Source organism: Nilaparvata lugens, chromosome 7 (genome assembly GCF_014356525.2).
Source record: "Nilaparvata lugens isolate BPH chromosome 7, ASM1435652v1, whole genome shotgun sequence".
In the NCBI taxonomy this organism is placed as follows: Eukaryota; Metazoa; Arthropoda; class Insecta; order Hemiptera; family Delphacidae; genus Nilaparvata; species Nilaparvata lugens.
This window is the reverse complement of record NC_052510.1, coordinates 39,124,969-39,142,595: the sequence shown is the minus strand read 5'-3', so window position 1 is coordinate 39,142,595 and position 17,627 is coordinate 39,124,969. Positions and strand designations below refer to the sequence as shown.

At 34.3% G+C, this 17,627-nt stretch overlaps 1 protein-coding gene across 1 annotated transcript in view; it reads right to left on the bottom strand.

Moving 5' to 3' along the window:
* LOC111052788 (diuretic hormone class 2) overlaps positions 1 to 17,627 on the bottom strand; it is a 117,413-nt gene that overhangs the window by 96,126 nt on the left and 3,660 nt on the right. The window lies entirely within an intron of this gene.

Below are 17,627 nucleotides of genomic sequence, written 5' to 3'. Positions count from 1 at the left end.
ATGAAGAGGAGAATTGCATGATTGACAACATTTAGAATAAGCGTTTTCAAGTTAGTAAGATTTCTTTGTAGCCTATTCTCATAGAATCGTGACGAAATTACGACTATCTTGTGAGAATTTCTTTCATATTTGACAGAATCGTGAATGAGAAAATGTCTGAGTGCAATAATTCAGAGACTTTCCTGAAGAAAGCTTAGATACAATGCTTTAGCTGAGTTTCAACTCTATTTCTTGAATCCACCATTACAATCTTTCAACTGAATAAGAAGACAGAATAGATGGGATCTCATGTTATATTGTTCTCATACCTATGTAAATCCAACAACTTAGCCAGCCGGCTGGAGGTGGATAAAAGAGGATTTGCAATCCGAATGTCAGACACAAAACAAGTCTGGACGAAATTGCCTGACAGAAACAGTTTAGAGACATTCGGCACAAAAACTTTCTGTCGTTTCTTATTCCAACTTTATGAAGTTTAAGATTTCCCCTGTATGAAAAGTGATTGGATGATTCAGAGATATCATCTAGAACAGTGGAATCTAGTAAGTTACATTTCAAGAAAGGTCAACTGGATGACAACAAAAACTCACGGGTACAGCAAACCTCAAATTATCCGAATTTATAAAATTGGGACCGGACCCCATTCGAGAATCAAATATTCTGATGATTGTAACTTTCACAAACAAAACAGAGAATATAAATAGTATAAAATATTATAATATTTTAGCATTATTTACTTCAATTATAACCGGCTAAATTCTTCACTGTATAGATAAAACTTCGCTAGTAGAGTGTTAATACCGTGCCTATTAACCTAAATATTACCTATTATCACCTGAATATTTCTGATATTTGCAGAAATCATCCTTATTCTCTTTCAAAAGTGATTCAGATAATTGGAGTTCGGAGTTGATTGAAGTTCAACTGTAAATTTAATTTGTTTTCGATTGGGAACAAGAAAGTAATGTTCACGCATTATTTCAAACTTCATCTGTAATGCAACATTGAATTGTTTGAAACTGTATACTACTGTATATCATTTTCATTCTATGCTGTACATCTAACTTACTATTTTTGAATTTGTACTATTTCAGAATGTGCAAGATGATGTTGGTGGAGGAAGATGATAGTGCGATTGCTTTTCTGAGGTGAGATGCGGTTCCCAACCATCGGGACGTGAAATGAAATGGAAACATTCTCTATTAGGCTGAGTTGGACGTGAATTTCAGGCTTATAAACGCATTTTTTTAGTGAGATTCACTTCAAGACCATAATCATTAATTGAATCGGAAGTGCTTGTGTTATTTCATAAGCGATGGTGACAGTCTATGAATCTCACCTCAGCAGCTCAGCTATTTATAATAATGATGGCAGCCACCATTCCACAGGAGCCGCGGCGATCGCTTGTCTCCCAATCCCATTCAAATGTGCAATCAACTATTATCACTGATTGCAACTAGTTACACCAGATTGTTAAAAGTGTCTTTCATTACTTTTGAACAGTCGTTAAAAATGAGTATTTAATAGAGAAAACATTTGATATTCTTTCATCTATTCTAATTTTAATTCATATTATTAACTGAAGATTGTGACTACTGATTTGAATTCTGAAAATAGTTTATATAGTTGATTGGAAATGACGATAGCTCAGATTTTAATACAACTATTATTGAAAATCTTGATCTGGTCTTTGAGATTTTAAATAGACAAAGTAGTTTCCTCAGCGTAACAGTGGATAGCCTACCCCATTTTGTATCATTTAGAAATAGAATTTTCTAACGGATAGCTTTGTTGCAGACTGACAATTTTGTGAAAACAACAGTTTCATTATCATTATAGTCACACATCATTATAGCTGGAAGCCAGGTATTTTTATTTTTGACCGACTCATGTTTTCAGTACTCTAATAAAGTTGAGCAGCCTGCTAAACTCTTCGAGAGAGGCTTCTTAACCACAAAATGAGCTCTTCAATACTGGTATTCCGTAATTCCACGTGGTGGGCTTGTGTAAAAATAAATTGATGTGGCGTTATAAAAGACAACTGACAACAAAATCGTGAAAGAAGGAAACGAAAAAAGGGGAAGAATGGCAGTGAATGGAGATAATAAAGGGATGTCAGAACATCTTGTTAAGGTAAGTGGAGACTGAAACTGCGTTTCTTAAGGCTTGGGAAAGGCGTGAATTGGAGAACAAGTTAACATTGAGATAAACCCCCTTGGGGGGAAGCAGTTGACAGTAAATATTACTTCAAAATACGACATAAAGTTGTAGCATTGGGTCACGAGTAGTGTTTCTCGAGAGGGAGACACTTGTTTCAACATGAAACTTACTCTCTGTCGATAGTTCGAGGATTGTACAAAGGCTATGCGTAATGTCCTACCTAATTACCCACTTTGGTTGAATACTGAATGGGAGGCTTATGAGGATTTAATAATATTTTGAAGGAGCTGATAGGAGAAATACATGTTGTACTAGCCCTAACAACTACTATCATCTTGATTGATAGAGTGTTTTTGCAAGAATAATCTCTGTCTTTATTATCTTATAAGAGAGTTTATGAAGAGTACAAACGAAATGCAGCGTCATTCATCTTTCGTAATATAAACTTTGTAGAGAAGTTCAATGCAATTTATTGAGTACTCATTCCTCATTGAATTTGGTTGTATTCATCGTCAGGAAGTTAATTACAGTATAATGGGCATCATCATAATCATTTTTGCAGTAAGAACATCCAATAATTATAATTCTATTGGCAAGTTTCAAATAAGGGTTTTCTATGATTCAAATATAGATTAGAATCTTCATCTTGAAGATTTTTTGGAACAGATAATGTACTTCCATGAGCTTTCAATAAATTGAAACCTAATTAATTGAAAAAGCTTACTTTCTACACATTAAGTAAACCAAAGCCTCTCTTTTCTCAATCCATTATTGTTATGATAATCGATTGTAGGACCCTACCGCAAGCTACTCTGGCAGTCTGATGTCTTTTAGAAAATGTTCTGAAGTTTCCTTCCTCCCCATATCAAACGGATATTGATTATGAGCTTAGGGAGCTTGTGGTGATCATATTACAGTTCTGATTATACCTGTTGAAGCGTGCCTTAAGTGAGGTTAGATCGACTCAACCCTATACTCAACCTTCTACCCTATAAGCCCTTCCTCCACCATTTTGGAGGGATGCTGGAAACAGCAATGAACCTCTCATTAAACCTCAAGATCGGTGCAATTAATTGTATGCAGAGCACCGGTCTGGCGTCAAATGATTTTATCGATTCAGAAAATGGCTCAATCTACAGCCACTTTTCAATGCTGTGTGATTTTTCTTCTTTCTTCAGGAGAAGTTGAACATTTTTAATATTAGAAAAAATAGCTACTTGATTTCCAATTCTCTACTTGTTGAAACTCCACTATCAACATCAACTGGAGACATATTGGGAGACTGAATCACCTATGAGAATCCTATGTTATAGAATTTCAGTTAATTTTTTTAGCTTTCGATCGTCTGATCGTGAGAAACCGTGAATAAAGAGAAATTAGAATTCTGTATATTCCATAGTATGGAGAAGATGACTGTTTTGTGAATCTATCTAGTCACCCACCATTAGAATAAGTTTATTTTGAAACTTTAGACTTTTCGAGAAGTTTGCTAAGTTAATGACCGTCACTATGAACTGGAAGCTGGACAAATTTATATGTGGGATGAGCCAAAATGAAGCTTAGCTCTCATCTAAGAGTATATTATGTCAGATCCATTTGGATAGTGTGAAAGTGAGAATGCATGATTGGCGCTTCTCAACAGCACTGCTCGAACTAATGTGATGGATAGAGAATAGTTAGGCTATATTGAATTTATCGGGCTATTGGGCTGATTGAAAACGAATATTTTTCCCAAAGCTTGATTCAAGTATTATAGGTAACCTCTGAAAGATTAATTAGAGTAATCAGAGTATAGGGGAAAATGGAGAAAAAAGAAAATCTTATAATACTGGTTATTGCTCTCACAGATAAAATAGTTCAATACAGAAAACGAGAAAAATCCTTAACGAACACGTCCGAAAACTGAACAAATGATTGAGGAAATAGAAAACAAGTATTTGAAATTTATATAGATAATGGAAAAGTATCAGAAATAACTGATGTATGAAATTTTTGGGAAAATTATTAGAAAAGTGGAGAAAATGGGGAAATTCCATCCCAAAGAACATTAGATGCTCTGGAATTCTTAGGGAACAGCTTTTCTTGAAATACTCCCTATAATAGCCACTTGTTCGAATGAGATCATTAAACTTTGACAGCACCCTCACTACAATGTTGTGCAACAATCGCTGGGGGTTTGTCATTTGTCACATCATCAACATCTCTCATTCATCATCCAGCTCAACATTCCCACTTCTGTTTCAGATTAATAATAATAGTTCATTCCCATGGCAGTTCTACTCTCAACATGATATTGCTTGTATGAATCATAGATGATGACATGCTCGTTCTGAATTTACTATCTATACCACTGTTTTTCAGAATAGTAATTTGTCTATTTTCCTCAACACATATTTTATCCATTGTTGAGTACGGCACTAGTGTGGTTCGGGAAACCCTATCCACCACCAATTCCACAGATTAATCAGAAGTAGAACACTTGTAGCTGGATGTCCTTATCTCATATAGTTCAGCCAAATAGAAGTAGTATTTTCTAGCGTTTTAAACTTTTAATCTGGTTCACTGAATACATATATAAATATAGAAAACATGTGTAACATATATTATTTATAGAAAAATCTCATGACTTTTAATAAGAGTTTCTTGAGTGACCTCGATTCGATTGTAATGGAGATCCATTCTTTGGTTCCAATAACTTGACTGTAATAATTTTTCACATGTAGACTATAGATTGCATTGAATACATCTGTAATAGATGCGCTGAATCTATGAGTGTTTCGTATAGAGGTAGTATTGTTCAATTAATAAGGGAATGATCGATCAATGAATATATATTCAAACAAATCTGAATAATCCAAAATCAAGTGCATTCTTAGTTTACTAGTAATAACTTAATAATTGGAATCACTACAATATTCCGTAACTCCAATATTAGTTCCTTTCTAAAAGTTGTTCTCTACCTGGAAAATACTGTTGCACTTCCACTGTCTCTTTCATTATTAGGGCCTACAAGATAGTCACATACACCTTGATATAAATGCTAAAAACAAGGATAACTCTCTGTGATATAATCAATTTGATTACTTTCCGTTTGAATCAAAACCTCAGCGAGTACACAAATAGGATTTATTTGTGTTGTGTATTGGAGGCATTCTGTAGGTTATCAGCATGTTGGTCCGTGTGGCAGACCCAACCTAACCTGACCTGTTAAGAACGTGTATGATGGCGGTGGCGCGATAATAGCAGGCAGGCAGCGCTAGCGGACCGCAGAAACCAATTTATTAGAAGCCAGCTTTGATCCTTAAGAGCTTCAGTCCTGAATTAATTTCGTCCGCCAACGTAATTGCGCTACCGGCTTCTGATCTAGGTTTTTCACACCAAGTCACTACAATATAGATTGAGAATATGTACAATACAGCTATTTACCATAGTGCATGGAGCTTGCAGCTTGGTATTCATAAGCAATACCAAGGCAAAAGCTCCACTCCATACCCTATGCTAAATCCAAATTGTGGATTGTGTGACTTGGTGTGACTCTGTGGTTCATGAAACATATTTACTCAATTTGGAAAAACATTAATAGGCTATATTGTATCAAACACAATATTACCAATCTTGTGCATTTTTGATTATTAATATGTAATCTGACTATTATTTTATTGTTACCTTGCATTTAGTTCATGAGTCATTTTTTTGCCATTCGACCATTTTTCCTTGTTATCTTTCTTCCTGCATTTTTCTAATAACAACAACAGATTCATGATCACGAACATCTAACTTCACAAAAGACAAGCTTATTCATCATCTTCTACGGTACCGTAGGTTTTTTCTGAGGTTGTTGCTCACATTAGCCCTTGTCTAGTCAGATGGAAAATTAGATGGATAACAATATACGAAATGGACGGTTCTACATTATATTCTGTACAAAATAACTTCTTACTTGGGATGAACATGCACAGCAGAGAAAGCATACAGCGGGAGGGATACAGAGGTGCGATGTTGCCGGTTTGAAATGACCAGCGTTCTCCAACTTCTAGTGACTGTTCATGTGCACATGCTACACATGCGAAGTTTCCTGTCCGAAAGCAGTCAGACGACTAACAAATTGGCAACTGTTCTTCTACCTATCACTGTATTAATCATTGTGATTGGCTGATCTCCCTCCAATTCTCTGCGCCGCATATTCCTCCAAGTCAGAAGTAGTTTTGTACGGACTATAGGGGGTTGTCGACCATCGGGAGGAAATATTCTTGTTCTCATAGTTGTTGATTGCTGAAGGTTTACCTTCAAGGACTTTCCACGAGGGGTACGGTAGCTTGTCATTATTTATCATATTGAGTAATAGATCTAATAGAATAATGTGATGCTAAATGTTGGACAATCACTTTTCACTTCAATGCTGCCTCTATTGATTTTTGTTACTTCAGTAGTGGAGAATATATAATAATGTACAATGACAAATTTTGGTGTGAAATGGATGGGTGAACTGATACTCCCATTCTTGACACCTTGACATCTTGACAACAATATTATTATTATAGAAGTTGTCTAAACGCTAGAGGATTCCTCCTTATTCCAACATCATCCTCTGAAGTTTATTGATTGAATCATGATGCACTTGATTCTGAATCAACCATCCAGATCCTCGCCTGTCAGTTTGAGGAGGATACCGTAACAACCCGTCAACATTTCTGCTTATCATTGAAAATTTACACTCACTTCAGGCTCCGCGTTGCTGAAGCCCCTGGCGACAAGCGAAGTTAGTACGAACATAACCTACAATCTGACCTGGAATTTTAAACAAGTTGATAAACTGGACTCATTGCAGCAGTAAGCCGCAGTAAGTCAAGTTTGGCTTTCGGCTAATGAGTCAAGTTGGATAATGCGTTGCGCTAACAATGCACAAAGCCTTTGTCAAAGTTTAGCCGCCCTTATATCGAATTACGCATCACAAAAGTCTCTGTATCTGTATCCGAAGGGCTTCTACTTGAGTGTACGGTACCTGTTTTGTATCAAGATACACAAAAGGTCAACGACTGCTTATTATTTGCATCATGTTTTCAGAACTTTTCCAAAATCAAGTGGATAGATCTCAATTATCACAAGTTATAAGTGTTCAGATGTACAAGAAGTCGGTGAAATATCTACTAGAAAGCAATGAACCAATAAAATGTACTGAAGTTGATTAATAAGGGTGGAAGATTGAATAAATATGTTTCTCCCAATTAAATGCGCTGAAAAAAGTGTAAACTGTGAAACAAACACGGAAGAGCAAATACGGAGAAGGCGATCATACGATCCATTCCAGGGAGTCGTTTACACTTTATAACTTGATCAGAGTGCTTTAGAAAGTTCAAATCCTATGCCACGAAGAACTGAGAGAGATTTTTTCAATAAGATCAAAAGTACTACTTAGTAATAAGTTTAAAGTTGTATAGCTAACAATCTAGGCTTACAAAAGCTCGGGTATCATACATGATTATGATAAGAGGAGGTGTCAAAATTGGATATTGTTGAAGTTCATTTTGCAATATACAAGGAAGATTGAGAACTCTTGAGAAATTTATTATATTTAATTTATGAGTGACCCCCCTGGGTTGGGGAACTCGCTCAAGGACTGTTATATTGTAATCTTTGAAGCCCGCAACTTTTAATTAAACAGAGTTGGTGGAATTTATAGAAACAGGTAAATATTTTTTCCACAAGAATAATTTGACAGTTTTATATTTTTCAAATGAGAAGGTGGTCATGTGACCACCTGATTATGATTTATGGTAATTTCAGGAGACGATTCCTGGACAGTTGATATGATTGAAACCTGAATCAGTAAGACCGTATATCGTATACTGATAATATATATTTATGTTTACTGGAGAACTATTGTATTTCAAAGTTTGCAGATAATATTTCCTGTTCTCACTGAGATGAAGATTACGAAAGCAATCATTTTAACGATTTGTTCCATCAAAAGCCTCCACGAAAAGTTCAACCAGTTTACATTTGTGTGCTACAAGATGAGTCGATGTGGAATAGAAAAGTACAGACGTCTTTGAATAAAGTTGAATCAGTTTACATTTGACGGGGCTACTTAACGATGGCAATGTTATTTCTGTTGATTAGTCAGAACGCGTCCAGAAAGCAATTGCCATTATTCAATTCCAGTAGCACTGCTCATGTTGAGAGTCAGAACGGTAATTGAATTTTTGATGGCGGTTTGTAATTTCTCGTTTGAAATGGATGGATAAAGGCAGCATCGTGGGGAGATTTAGAGAGGTTGGTAGGAAGGCTGCCCTGTTGAGAACGGGTATGGGGCTGGGCTGGTAAGTGAGAAGAGAGAAGACAGGGATGATGGAGAGGGTGTAAGAGAATGAGTGAAGAACAGCCATCATTTACCAACCTGAATTATATTCCAGCAGCGTTTAACATTTCAATTGAAAACAGGGAAGAGTTAAAACTGATTCTGAACGGTCACGCCGTGTTAGAAACATAAGCTGCGAGTTTTCACTGTCGCTGCTTGTGGAACGGAAGTTTTAATCGAATAAAATATCTGTTTACAGACATCCAAGCTCACTCACAGCAGAGAAGCTATTTACATACGAAGAAGTGAATGCTCATGGGGTCCTTTTTAGCATTCATCAGCGCACTCTGCTGCTCGGCGCACTCTGACATAAGCATTTCTTGTGAGTTGTGAGTTGTGATGCACTTTTATGGGTAATTTTGATTATTCAGACTATTCAGGGTAGAAATGGGAATTGATCAGGAATAGTGGATCAGTATCAGGAATGGGGGAAAAGCTTCAGCAGCTTAAATCTGCTTCTGATTATGAATTTGACTATTAATGTTGCTACTCATGCTACAGAAATTTCTGTCATTGCAATATGAATAACCGAGCTGGACTAAGATTACCTTGCTAAACTCTAATGTTTTTTTTTTTAGTTTTGATAATTCTGAAGTTTTTATAATGAAAGTATCAGAACTTTGAGCATTCCTGAAGTCGAATAAATTGAAATCAAGATTTTCTACTCAGTGAGTATAGTGTAACATTTGTGATTGCTTCTGATTGAACACTTCATGAAATTTTAGGGGAAACATTGGTCTTCTATCCTTATTCTATAACGGAATGTAGAGGAATAGATTAATAATTTTTTTTCAACAGGAACATCATTTGATAAAGTGTCAATAAACCTTTCAAATGGATAATCAAAGAAAACATAGCGAACACAGACAGATATGAGGGAATGAAAAATTTCTCAATGAACATCTAATTTGTGTTAAATTTCATGATTCTATTCAATAATCTTATGACTCTCATCATGTGATGTCAATTGAAGAGATTAGAAGGAAAAGTTAGAGGAGAAGTAATTGTCAAAAGACCTATTTTTGTGGAGGATAATACTAATATCAAGTTTTCAATTTGATGAATCTGTTCAAATTTCCCTCCGATTGTATCTGTCAGGTTCAAAGAAAATGAATTCAGTGTTGTAAAAATTGGAACAAAAGATGATTGAACCCTCCTTTTTCCAAGATTTGACTATCTAGATGATTTCATCCATTTCCGAATCCTCTAACCTCGTAAAAGGTAATGCGGAGTTTTCTTTTGTGAGTCATTCATCAACTTTCGCGAGCTTTCTGATTAGTTTCAACAAGAAAAAGTACTCTACTCTCTTAAAATCTGAGAGCTTTGTTCAGAAGCATTAAAAAATAGATGAAGTGTGTTCATTGTATTTCTATCTTCGGCGTATTTTCAACCATCTTCAGAAGTTGTGAATTCTTCTTCTTAATATTGCAGCACCTTTTCGATAAGTGCTGGAACTCAACAATTTCAGAAATCGCTGATTGTGAAGCCACTCAACTCAAAGGGCCAACGCTATTATTGACCCTCCTTATGAGTTCATCTGCTGGATTCCGATCAGAGACAAATCTGTTATGAACCGTGAAGTATTGAAACAAATGTTCTCAATTCAGTTGATTTATAAATGCAACATCCAACGTGAAATATTGCCTTGAAAGATTGTCACATAAGAGAAATATGTTATTATATTATGTCAACATAACTTTCTCTCATCAACTTTGTTTGATATGATGAATTTTATGAGGAAACTGTTCTGTGAGAACAGTTACCTACTTTTGCCCAAACACAACATGGATGTAACAACAATATTGCCATGGAACTGTCTATTTCAACATTTTGATCTTTCTGCCTCCTTGTATTTGAAAGTGAAAATGTCCGCCTCAGTTCATTAAAGACCAAGACTCAGCTACCAACTAGTTTAGCTTATCACTAGGAATGTACAATGCGAAAGGCCTTATCATCATCCACGTTTATAGCTGGGAATTGCGGTGTGCCAGTTGTGGAATTTCTGCAGCGTCAAGTTTAATTAAATTCGCACGGCCGAAAGCAAAAATTAGAGCAAAAAAGTCCGGTCAAAACTCTTCTCAGAAAATATAAAGTTTTCATTCTTAACTTTAAAATATAAATATATTTTTTTCACTCATAATAATAGAAATGTTTATGGAGTTTCAAAACAATCGGGAATCAGGCTTCTATTTCAAAATATGTTGATTCAAATATTGTCCATGATATCTAGAAACATGCTCCTCTTGAAATGAAAATCAAGCAATCCATACTAAACTATAAATCATATATATATTTTCTATGAAGAATTTTCTGTGAAGAATGCTTCATTGAATGCTTGCTATCATGAATGTGCTTCTATTCTGAGATTCTTCCGGATCTTAATCAAGCAGCTACTAACTTTAATAGAACCAATGAATTCTCCAGTCTTTTTTAAACTTTCAAATAGAAACCCATTTCAATGAGACTCATTGAACTATAATGAATGTAGATGAATTATATTAAATATGTATGTTTTTCTTTGGTGTGAATAACATCAGTTATGGTATTATCCTAGGAACAATTACCTCCTGAAGGTAATATCATTATGATTTTGTCAGATATTTTTATATCAAGTAACAAAAGTTCAAAAACTGTGAATTCAATAAAGAATCTCAAAGTTCGAATCAACAAAACAATATTACATTGCAGAAAGTGAGAGAAAACTAGGCTAGAGAGTCCACAAATGTACTAATATTACTCAATTTATTTGAAATTTGAATGATAATATTGTTTCAGAGGATTGAGTGAGAAACTATTCACTAAAAATGTAAATCCTTAGTAGTAATTAATTTCAATTAAATTGTCTCTCTTTCTGCTATACTTTTTCAACTTCTATATTCAAGAATTGTTAAGATTCCACCACGGCAGAGGGAGACTTGACTGAAATTGTTCAGCATCCTCAAACTTCTGACTCAGTGCTCTAATCACACTTTTCTCTTGAATTGAACTCTTGAATTGACTTCTTTCGAATCCAATTTTTAAAATCAAGAATATTAATTTTGACCACTCTAAAGTTTACCCTCCAATTCAAACTTTGACTCCCGTTAGAATCCCAACCAGGAAAAAACAATATCTACAAAATCCCTCCTTTTTTGGCTGAACATATACATGATTTCAATCCTTCATTTCGTAATTGATTCTCCACTCATTTCGCGGTGGGAATTGCTCAATATTGTCGCGATATCATCTATGAAATCATGAATTGTGGGTCATGTATTTCTGGGATACCCGGTGCACCAGTTCTAAGGTCAATGCTTTCAATGAATTGATTCGGCCAATAGCCATCAAGCGAGGTGTCATGTGATATCATGTGATTATTAGTTCCGTGCTTTGATGAGCTCCTGCCATTTGCGAAACAATGTAAACATACAAAGCATCACTAATGTTTACCCTATCGGCGGGCCTATCACTACCCGTGATTGTGTATGAATCATTCAGGCTCTACTTCATGGGTTCATAGCTAGCCTATTTGTGTTTCATAATTACCATGGATTGGGATTCATGTGTTTCAAGAGCTGCTGTTGTTGTAAATTCATATTAGATACAAACTATACTGTGCTTTAGTTTATGCTGTGTTCGAACTAATGCTACATGTTATCGATGAGAAAATAAATTCAATTCAATAATCTAATGAACCTACTGCGATAATTGAAAACTTCAATAGCTTTTTATACATTTTTTCCTTTACTGGCCAACATCAAAGGAAGATTTGTTACTGATCCTCGAACAATGTATATAATAATTATACAATAGTATATAACTATACAATAACTGAACTATACAATAGTATATAATAATTATACTACTAAACATATTTTTCCTCTACTGGTCAACATAAAATGACCATTTGTTACTGATCCTCGAACAGAACTAAACTTTGGTTATATTTTCTCACCTTCAATTCTCCTCTTCTATGAGAATTTAGAAGTCATGTAATAAAGGGAAGAGGCCTTAACACACAGGACATATTATATCTTATAATTGAATCCTAGCCAATTACAAGTAAGATACATTCGTGTCTTATGACTATTTATAGAAAGATAAACTTCTGAGAAATATTTTCATTCACTTGATTAGTATTCTTGGTGATGGAGCAGTCAACCAATTATGATTATGATGCAGGACGTCCAGAGAGTTGAGGGAATATTCTTTAAGAAAGTACCAAGTGGTGAATATTTTTGCGCAACAAAGTAATGAACTAGAAAAAAGGAATCTATCAAACAGTTTGGGACTAAGGGTGTTAAGGGAATTGGTTGGTGCTGCAACAGAGACCACTTGACAAGGCCCGCCCTCCCACTCCACAGATTTGATTGATTAGACACGGAGTGATTGTCCTTAAACTCCAACGCCTCTTCCTATTTTCGATGTGGTGTCGCCGCCTTATGAATTAAATCTGGTATTCAACGGAGAGATTAATAAATCCCTTGAGATTTAGTCAAGCATTCATAGTTATACAAATCAAATGAGGTATTTTCAAGTCAGGGATAAGTTTTGTCCATTACTTATTGGGTTGATTTGATTGATATGTTTCTTGTAAGGAGTCAGATGTATAACTTCAAGGATAAACGGTCGTTTTTCGTGGTCAAACCATGGAAAAAATTATAGAACTTCATAGAAGAAATTTATTGAATATTTGAAGATACATAACATTTTGGATCGATAAATAAAATCTGAAAGATCCTCCTCAATTTCAATATTGATCTTTCACTGTTGAGAGAGTTTTTTCAACAGATTCTCAACAGTCTTCTAAAAGACATTGTAATATCATTCACAGTAAATCTATTCCCATATCATATTGGACAATACTCATCATTCAACTGAGCTAAGAACAATACAAAAAGTTATTGATTTCAGTTGAACCAGAATGGGATAACAGCGTTTCTGCAGTTGTTTTGGTTCATATGTGGCTCGATAAATTTGTTAATCAGTTATAATCAACAGACCTACATAATATAATTGTGGTTTGTTGATAGAAGTAGTATTCATCCTATACCCAAGAACAAGGTTGCATTTATCGTCTAGCTCTTCTGACGTTTTGATAGATTAATGGTGTTCTGTATTATATTCATTCTTCTATTCTGAGTTGATTCAACTCGTAAGAGAATCAACCGCAACTTATCTTACTCTAAGCATTGTGTTATTTGATCTATGTAGAAACTCCCATCGTTTGAGGAGTTATTTATAGTTGTAATATTAGTCATTATTGATCATGGTATACGGGTCATTGAATAATCAGTGAGGACTCACCTAACAAAAGAATCTCTAGTATTATCAAAATATGGTGATAATATTAATGATACTTTCAATAAGTATAGTTTTAGAAAGAAACCTCTTTTATAGAGGTTTCTTTTTATTGTTCGGAGTTTCATGAAATAGGTGAGTGGTGAATGGACGTCACAAGCCAAACATAATCAAAGCTTCTGATGAGCCTGTTCGGAAGCACATCTACCATTCTCCCAAAATCTATCAGGTTGTATGAAAATAATGTTTGTAAACAACCCTAATTTTAGCTTTTCAACAATAATTGTTACGATGATAGAGCCATCAATCCGCTTGAAGAGCCTTGGAATATTTTAGAGGATCAAGACTTCTATCTGAGACGAGTAGCAGTTTCCTATTAAGATGGAAATTGATGCCCATTGACTATATCAGTATACATGTACCGTAACTGTTCTAGGCTCAGTCTTCAAAAGGGAGCGTGACCACCAGTGCAGTTTGTTCTAGTTGTTCTGTCAAAGAATAACAAAGTCACATCAAAGGGTCTATTGAATCGATTGAATAAACATTGAGAAAGTGATATTTCGATCATGGAAGAGCTGATGATGATTATGATGAAAGAGCTTGATGTAAATTTTCGCAGTTTGTCAAACTGGTTTGAAAACATAATTATGCTTGGTGAATCATGTTAGTCTTTGAAGTCTTTGAAATAACATTAGTTGCAGAAGTTTCTTGGAAAACAATATTATTGTACATCCAATAGGATATTAGGATAAAATGGATGTACATGGGATGCATAGAGGATCTACATTTCGTATGAGAATGCTCTATCATTATGCTGTGTTGCACGATAACGATATTATCATTTGCTTGCAAATGATCTCAGTAAATTGGTTCAGACGTACCGACTATGGACCGAAATGAGCAAATATCTGCCTTCAGGAGAGTATTAGATAATCAACTATTCCATTAAATGTAAGTTATGCTGGATGAGAACGTATTGATATTTTCTGACAGCTGCATCCTAATCTTGTTAAAAACCAAGAACTTTTACAAAATGTTGATTGTAACTTCATTATGATAGATATAATAAGAATCAGATTCTATAAATATTAATTAAAAATATATTCAATTCTTCCTTGACTCATAATAGCGAGTATCTCGCAGAGTTGAAATGAATTAAGATTCTTTTGAAACCCCTAATCATTTTCTCATCGTGGTCCTGAATGATAAAGAATATTGGGGCACCAAGCTTCGCTCCGGTACAAAAACATAGAAGCATAAAAGCATAGTTTATACTTATCTATTTTTTTATTGATAAACAAAACACAATTCTTCAAAATGATTAGGGATGGTGTAACAGGCACAGCCCAAAACTGTTTCTTCCTCGAAATTCTGATTTATGTTCCATACACTTGAATCCAGGTCCAATTTTCAGTCCAAACATTTGAAAACAGAAAAGTTCGAATTCAGATAGTTTACAAACCAAATTGAATAGCAAAATAACACTAACTGATCACTCGAAACTGTGAAATAATGATTAACTTTGAAAACTTTGATATACTTTAATTTAGTATGATATACTATGTTTGCTATATATTATTGTTAATATAAATAAAAAAATAATGGATCTTGAATAAAATCATATCGTTGGTTTTGTCAACAAATCAAATATTTTTATCAAGTCGATTAAAATTTCTTGCCAGATAATATTTCTCTTGAGATAAGCTGATTTATTGCAATAGTTCAACAGCTGAAGATAATTCTGTCTCACTCCCACACACGCACTCACATCTTTCATTACCGACAGACGGCGAAAGTCTCAGCTGTTTTTCCGAGGATGAATAATTATTATCCTTTTAATGTCCTCCAGCGAGTTTTCCCAGGAATGAGACCATGTGCAATCGAATTTTTATATCAAGAACCTCCTATATTGCAAGTTTGATAAAAATCGTTAGAGCCGTTTTCGAGATCCGTTGGACATAAATTAACTCAAATACTCAAATACACAGTAAATAAGTAAATATATACAGAATCGCTCGCTAATATAATAGGATAACCGAGAACTTCTCCTTTCTAATGTTATTGTAACCTTTCTACCAATTTTTTTCTATCAATTATAAGATGAAAAGAAGATGCCTGAAACAAGAATTAGACGGTTCTGAGTACAATCCAAAACTTGTTTCAAGTTTTGTATACTCGTTAAACTCATAAACTGTAGTTTAATTCAATAAATGTCGGTCCAATCCAGTGGAGGTCAACTTCACTTAAATTCAATATTTTTTCCAACATTCGAGTTGAGTGGACGATTTTGAAAACTTTTTAATGTCAATTCTACTTGAACTCAAGCTCAAAAGTATATCATTATTAGTGAGAAATCTAAAAATTTCCTTCTCACTTTTCATACTCTTCTATTCAGTTTTTTCTACATTTTACATTGACTGACAACTGTTTTTATCCCAATTTCCCCATATGTAGGTTGGATTGCACCTTCAAGATTCAAGTTGAATTCAAAAATCAAACATCTTGAAAAATGATCTACTTCGATATAGTGAATTCAAGTTTTTGTTCTTGTAAACTTGACTTTAAATTTACAAAATACATTCATTTTATAAATAAAACTTCACTAATGTAAACGCCTCTTAATATTGATTTCAGTCGACTGCTTTTATAAATCAAGTTGAGACTAGAGATTATTTTTCTTAATTAAGTTACTCTTTCTTCACTCGATTTCCTATCATTCTTTGCCATCTGCTGGTTCCCTAGCTATAGGAAATCGATGAATGTGAACAAAGCATTTGTATTTAATATATGCATTTCATATAGAGAATTTGGAGTAAATGTTTGATTAATTGACTATTACCGCTGTAATTTATTTCATATTTTAAACACTCAGTAGTTAGTCAGGTTTTGATGGACATACTTCTTAGTTCTATGTTTATACTTGTGATGCAGATATTCAAGTAATTTATAATTGATGTAAAGGTTACATAGATGACTTTGAATATGAGGTATCAGAAAGAGGTAGAGATGAAATGATAATTTGGGACAAGTAATAAACTTCCACCTCGAAGTATGGATGTCATTATCAGTACTTTTAGGGAACGAAAATAGCTTGAGAAGATCGAAAATGACTTTGAACAGGTTGACAAGCTTATTAAGAGATTATCTTGTAAGGTGAATGAAGCTGGGGCATCTATGTACTAACTTTTCAGTGACAAGTTTCTCTTAACTGGTCCGTTGAATTTCTTCAACCATCTTCAATATTGTCTTATAAACTGTTCTTCCAAGTATTATTCTACTTAGCTAGACTATAATATTAGATCTCCCGACTCTTAAATTCATAGCATTTTTCAGTGGGCTCATTAAGGTAATTGAGAATTTATATATTGTGAGCTATGAAAAAGGTTGGTTATGCTGTTAGATTCATTGATGAAGCTACAAACACTCACAATTTAATATTATACTATACCGGGAAGTTAATCCATTCACAATAAAAGTGATTTGAATCCTCACGAAAGAATTCTCATCTTTCTTGTTTTTAAATAAATTGTGATACAGATCGAATGGAGGTTGAATTAAAAATTAGTGCGAATCACTTCCACATAATCTTTGCCAAAGACGGATGAATAGCTGATTTCCTGACGAAATCCCATTGAGTTCATTACTAAGGCCTACTATTGCTCATTGTGTGTCATTATAGCAACAACACCTTATCTTTACTTTTCCATAGATTGAACTTATATTGTAGTATCATTCGATATATTCAGGGCTCCACTTATGGATATATGTTTCTTTTTTTAATATTCTCTCTTCTATTCAATTCTTATGGCCAAGCAGGGACTTTACTATC